This window comes from Lipotes vexillifer, unplaced genomic scaffold (genome assembly GCF_000442215.2).
Source record: "Lipotes vexillifer unplaced genomic scaffold, Lipotes_vexillifer_v1.1 scaffold835, whole genome shotgun sequence".
In the NCBI taxonomy this organism is placed as follows: domain Eukaryota; kingdom Metazoa; phylum Chordata; class Mammalia; order Artiodactyla; family Lipotidae; genus Lipotes; species Lipotes vexillifer.
Window position 1 is genome coordinate 716080 of NW_006774135.1, and position 6639 is coordinate 722718.

The window sequence follows — 6639 nt, forward strand, 5'->3', positions numbered from 1 at the left end:
TTAGCGCTGTTTCAGACACAGTCACTCCAAGGTGCTGGCACTGCAATACCGAGGAGCCTCCACCAGGGAGGGAGAGCGCAGACCCCTTACTTCGCCGCGCCCCCACCCCAGCCCTGCACCCACGGTCCCGAGCACACTGAAGAGAGAACCAGCAACACACAAGTGCGCACCTGGCCTGCAGACCACCCCGTCTAACGCGCAGCGCCCCCGTGCCCCCAGAGCCTCCTCTCCTGCCTGCGAGGCTCCGGCACCTTCCCACACACCCGCACGTGCGTCTCGCTCCTTCTACCAGCCCAGGAGCCGTGGGGCCCACAGAAACAACGTCTAAGAAGCACTGACTGGCCGGCCCAGAGAACTTTTCTTCTGGAGTGTGTTAACTAAGACTCTTGTTTCCAAGCCAAACAATCCCTGAAGCTAACCTCTACACAAAAGAGCAAAGGATCTGGGGTCAAAACAACCAAATTCAGGTTAAGACTCTGGCTGTTGGCAGCCCGTTACCTGTTTTCTTATCTATAAAATGACCTTGTGAAGCAGGTGAGAACTACAAAGGGATGTTACTCAAGCTAATTAAAATGTTCTCATTGTTCCTAAGTGATCCAAGTTACTAGAAAAAAAATCTTGAAATCTCAAAATTAGTGTGTGTATATATATACATATATGTATACATATATATTTTTTGGCTGTGTTGGGTCTTCGTGGCTGTACGTGGGCTACTCTTCGTTGCAGTGCGCGGGCTTCTCACTGTGGTGGCTTCTCTTGTCGCGGAGCATGGGCTCTAGGCGCACGGGCTTCAGCAGTTGTGGCACGTGGGCTTCAGTAGTTGTGGCGCACGGGCTTAGTTGCTCGCGACATGTGGGATCTTCCAGAACCTGGGATCGAACCTGTGTCCCCTGCATTGGCAGGCGGATTCTTATCCACTGCACCACCAGAGAAGCCCCAGCGTATATATTTTTACAAATAGAAAGCCATACATTCTGAGGGAAAATGAGACAACAGCTTTAAGAGGGTCAAAATTTGAATGTAGGGATGGGGCCTAAAACGTTTTTTTTTGCGTAGGAATAATTTCAAAGGAAATTATGACAATTTCTAATAGAAACGTTGCCACTGTGTCGTCATCCGACCACCTGCTCTCACTGACACACATATGAGCACTCGTGTGGGAGGGCCCAGGGACCCCTCCAGGGCAAATGGTCTCACTGCTAATTACTTCTTTTTTTTTTTTTTTTACTGCAAATTATTACTGTTTTTTTTTTTTTTTTTTTCCTTGCGTTATGCGGGCCTCTCACTGTTGTGGCCTCTCCCATTTGCGGAGCACAGGCTCCGGACGCGCAGGCTCAGTGGCCATGGCTCACGGGCCCAGCCGCTCCGCGGCATGTGGGATCTTCCCGAAACGGGGCACGAACCCGCGTCTCCTGCATCGGCAGGCGGACTCTCAAGCACTGCGCCACCAGGGAAGCCCTATTACTGTTTTTTATTCATAACGACAAAGTACTTCTGGACGTTCCTTGTGGCTTCCATAACTTAGAGATGAAGATATTGAAAGAAAAAAAATCAAAACACTTTCAACACATTAATTTATAAGCTATACACAAATTCCTTTCTGTGATCATAATTCCCAGCATTTTCCCAAAAGGCCTTTTTTCATTGATACCCATTGATATCAGAAATAACAATTATAGAAATATTCATATATAACATGACATCTTGCTTACATAGTAAATAATCAACCAAAGGTACCTGCAGCACAATTTAGCTCATTAACTAGAAAGAGATCTTTTAAAAATCTTGGGGGGAAAAAAAAATCTTGGGCTTCAAATCATACCCAAAGTCAAGAAAAGTATTCAAAAAACAGAAAAGCCTCTTCAAAGCACCAATATAAACCATCACAATCAATCAGTATGTATTGAATATTCACAGAGCAAAATACACTAGTAAATAATTCATTGCTCTGCTAAGAAAATAAGATATTTTAAAATCATGTGTTCCCATAAAGATGAAGGACTTCCCTAAAATGACAAGAAACAATTAAGACATTTAGCAAAAAGAAATCTGTGTTTAACAGAATACTTGCAAAGTCATTGGCCAACCTATCATAAACCCAAGACCTACTTGCTTCATGGCAGTCTCTCCAATTTTGTCTGAATGTTTGCGGATACTCTCCAGAAAGTCTTTGAGATCAGACATAGAAACATCCTTAATTTCTTCTCGAAGCTTGGGGATATTGTCCACCATCACCTTGCAGAATCGATAATGGCTTACTTGAGGCAGATAGGTATGCTCTAGATGTTCCAGAGTTTTCAGTGCAGGATAATGCCTTTTAGTTTTCATCTGGTCCCTCAGTTTGCTATACATCTCCAGGACTGGAAGACACAGCATTAATTTATCAACAGTGGCAGAAATATTTCTCTGTTGTAGTCGACACTGCTTCAGCTCTTCCATTGCTATTACCAGCTTAGCAAGAGGGAAAAAAACCTGAATTATGCCAACAGCTTACTTCCTTTCCCTCATGTTGTAGTTTTCTATTAGTATCCGTCACTTGATTTTTGAGTTTCTGGGCTTCTCCTCTTACTTTCAGCAGTTCCGTTATAGAGTCCACAAAGCCCTGGTAATGAAAGCTGCACATTTTCTCAATTTCTCGGTCATGATTGCGGATGCGAGTTTCAAGCTTCTCCATGAATCGTCCATGTTCCTCACCATCATAGACAGACCTGAGCGTAGGCCCGATGCAGGCCGTGTCGGTGCTCTCGATCTCTCGGAGGATCCGCTCGTGCTCCGCCGCTGTCTCCAGGCTCTCCGCCTCCGCCATCTTACCCCGCTCCATAGACTGGGGGTGCCCGGCAGCGCGTGCCCTCCTTCAGCTCGGCTTACCTTTCGCTCGCTCGCGCTCTCTCTCTCCCTCTCTCTCCCTCTCTCTCGCTCTCTCTCGCTCTCTCTCTCTCTCTCCTCTCTCTCACCCCAGTCTCCAGAGCCTCCTGAGCCTCCTGCTACCCGCAGGACGACCCCTCCCTCACATCACTGCTAATTATTTCTGCTTCACGAAGCTGGTGCTAATACTCACCAGCCCAGCACAGGGAGTATATTCAACGAGATGGTGATTATAGAGGGACCAAATATCTAGATTCCAAATTCAACTCAAACTATCCTATCAGAAGCCGTTCTGCTTAGTTAAATCTGCTTATTTAATTAAAACACAAAAATTATATAATCAGGTATTTCTGTCCCAGCACCTAAACTTGGGGTCAAGACCAAGAGGAGGGGAGACCCAGAGCAGCAGGTTTTCCATCAGGGACTCTATCAGTTACTTACAGAGTTCAATATTTATTTCTGAGTACCATTTTTAAAATTTGTTATTTATTTATTTTTGGCCGTGTTGGGTCTTCGTTGCTGCATGCAGCCTCTCTCTAGTTGTGGCGAGCAGGGGCTACTCTGTTGCAGTGCGCGGGCTTCTCACTGCGGTGGCTTCTCTTGTTGTGGAGCACAGGCTCTAGGCGCACGGGCTTCAGTAGTTGTGGCACACGTGCTCAGTAGTTGCGGCACAGGGCTCAGTAGTTGTGGCACGTGGGTTCAGTAGTTGTAGTGCATGGCCTTAGTTGCTCCACAGCATGTGGCATCTTCCCAGACCAGGGGTCGAACCCGTGTCCCCTGCATTGGCAGGTGGATTCTTAACCACTGCACCACCAGGGAAGCCCTGAGTACCATTCTTACTGATATTATACACAGCTTTCAATTTTAAAAAAGAATAACAAGAATTTTTAATTTGTTTTTTGGCTGTGCCACGTGGCGTGCAGGATCTTAGTTCCCCGACCAGGGATTGAACCTGGGCCACTGCAGTGAAAGTGCCAAGTCCTAACCACTGGACTGCCAGGGAAGTCCCTAACAAGAACCACTGCACGAAGCCCTGAGTACCATTCTTACTGATATTATACACAGCTTTCAATTTTAAAAAAGAATAACAAGAATTTTTAATTTGTTTTTTGGCTGTGCCACGTGGCGTGCAGGATCTTAGTTCCCCGACCAGGGATTGAACCTGGGCCACTGCAGTGAAAGTGCCAAGTCCTAACCACTGGACTGCCAGGGAAGTCCCTAACAAGAATTTTTTAAATGGAAAAAGTAAACCATGGGACTTAAGTGACTTCATTCTGGTTAGTGTCCAGAGATTGAAATGGATTTCGTAATGTCCAGAGCAGACTGCAGTGACACCACAGAGAACAGAGAGAAAAACCATTTTAAACACTAAACACAGGGAACTCTAATTCAGTCTTCATTTTAGCCAACAAGTACTCAATGTAAATGAGTACAGCATCCTCAGAGCAATTCAATCTTCAACTTCCAGCCCTGCAGGAAGAAGTCTTCTAATGGAAACCATCTCTGTAACTGTTTAATAAAGACAGAAATCTTCAACATTTTTTAGATTAAATTCCAATTTAACGGCCTGGTGATATGTTCACAATGGCTTATTATTTAGCCAAAGCTCCTGTACTGTCTGTGCTGAGAAAAGTCACTGAAGACAGCAGGTCGCCTTCCTGCCCCTCACCCAGAGGAACACATACAGACCCACAGTCAGTCAGGCCTTATCCCGGCTGGATGTCGGTCCAGCACAGGGCAGCACGTGGCCAGGCCCATCCCACTAGGACCGCACTGACCACCACGGCTCTGCTGTCGCTGGAGACAAGCGCCCGTACGCGTCACTCGGCCCATCTTGTTCACTTGCAGGGTCGGCACAGTCACTTTGAAAACAATTTGCACCTGTACATTTCATGGAGTTCCCCTTCATCCATTGGTAGCCCATGTGTTTAAGACATGCCATATTTCAATCGGCATCCCATTGAGAGCCCGTGTTTCCTCACAAACATGATCAAAAGTAAGATGACACGGTCCCTCTGGGGTCTTTCAGCTTAAAGACCAATCTAATAAAGCAAGCGACCCCTCTCAGAATCATCTACCATCTCTTGTGTGATTTGCTGTGCCCTACATTCTTTAACAAGCATGTGTTCCTTGGGTAATCAGGGGGAAAAGGGTGTTTTTTTCCTTTGTTAAAGGAAGTCTTCTGTTCCCATTTGATGTAATGGACTCAAACAGCTTTGTCGACCCTATACTGTGCAAAGAAACCAGCACAGCCTCAGAGGCAAGGCCTGTGCAGATGGGTGTGGAGATGGCTGTGCAACTCGTCCACTCTCCTGGGGATGGTCCATGTGGAGCAGGCGCCACAGGAGATGCCACAGGTGCACGCTGAGGCCATTTCATGTAAGAGACCCTGAATTGGCAAGACTCAGTACCAGAAAAGAGTGTAAAAAGTAAATGTATTTATTAATTATATATCAAAATGGTGATCTGTTAGATATATTGGTTTAGATACAGTTGTTAAAAATTAATTCTACCAGTTTCTTTTTACAGTTTTAAATTCCACATGTGGCTCCCACGACAGCTCTATCCCCTAAGAGGAGGGCTGTGTGTGCTTTACAGAAAACGGGTCTACAAAATGGGAAGAAGAGATGCAACACTGACTTTCAGCCTTTATTTTTTTCCCACCAAATTTGGATTTTTTTTTTTTTTTAACCTATGCCATATGAACTCTCTTATTTGCTACGAATAGATCTGAACCCACTATTTATGAACAACTTATAAACAACAACTTATTGTTGCTAGAAAAACAAAATTCTGATTTCTATATTCTGGAGTGTGGCTGGACGTATTAAACAAATCTGATCAGAGCAAACCATTAAAAATACTAACTCTTCCTTATTTTTATTGAGCTATATCATATCTTTTAAATGTTAAGATTTGAAATTCTTACAGTAAAAGGATATTTTGTTTCCTCTTTGATGGTAGATCTCAGATAATTCCATTATCTTCTCAACTTCAAGAAAAAGTCGGCTAAAATGATGCTGATCTTTCTTTCCAATTACCACTAGGCTTTCTGAACATATAATTGGTCTTTTAAAAGGAAATAATTAGGCTCCATCCTTATAGTTGGACCTAGTCTGCATCCCCTTTTAAAAGTTCATGGGTTCTGCAGTGCACCATTATAAACATCAGTGACAGATTGGGAGGTAATGCTTGAGAACTCTGCAACTATCCTACTTTCTACAGGACAGCTAAATGATACCTGGCTGTTTTTATCTTCAAAGAGATGCTCTATTTGAATAGAGCATCTATTTGAAGATAGATGTTAGTGCTCTAACAGCCATAACCATCCCTAGGAAACCCCTTTTTTTCAAAATTAAGAACAAATCACCTGCACTTAAAATACTTTTTATTACTGTTGTTAATACTCTTATTTTTAAACAAGTTTCCTGCCCTCAACTTAGCAGTCACAGTGGGGGAAGTGAATACCACACTCTATACAGTGACCAAAAGAATGTCACAAAGCTAATTCCCAAAGTCAAGAAAAAAGGTACAAAAAGATGTCTATAAATTCTATGGAAACATTTGCTGTATAGTGAAGTGAAAATATGCTAGAAAACAAAATCCTAGCAGAAACTAGCAAAACACTGTAAGGCAATTATACTCCAATAATGATGTTTAAAAAAAGAAAGAAAGAAAGAAAGAAAGAAAGAAAGAAAACAAAATCCTGAAAATAATGTCCTAGGCCAAATACCTGGATCTGTAATTTCTTTTTTTTTTTTTTTTTTTTTTTTT

General features: G+C 43.5%; 1 protein-coding gene and 2 non-coding genes across 4 annotated transcripts in view; all 3 read right to left on the reverse strand.

Annotated features, from left to right (window-relative positions):
• Positions 1–6639, reverse strand: part of GNB1 (G protein subunit beta 1) — a 42543-nt gene that overhangs the window by 20122 nt on the left and 15782 nt on the right. The gene's annotated exons all lie outside the window — the stretch shown is intronic.
• Positions 3797–3868, reverse strand: TRNAE-UUC (transfer RNA glutamic acid (anticodon UUC)). Its single transcript has one exon. It is a non-coding gene; the product is annotated as a tRNA-Glu (tRNA).
• On the reverse strand, positions 4007–4078 carry TRNAE-UUC (transfer RNA glutamic acid (anticodon UUC)). Its single transcript has one exon. It is a non-coding gene; the product is annotated as a tRNA-Glu (tRNA).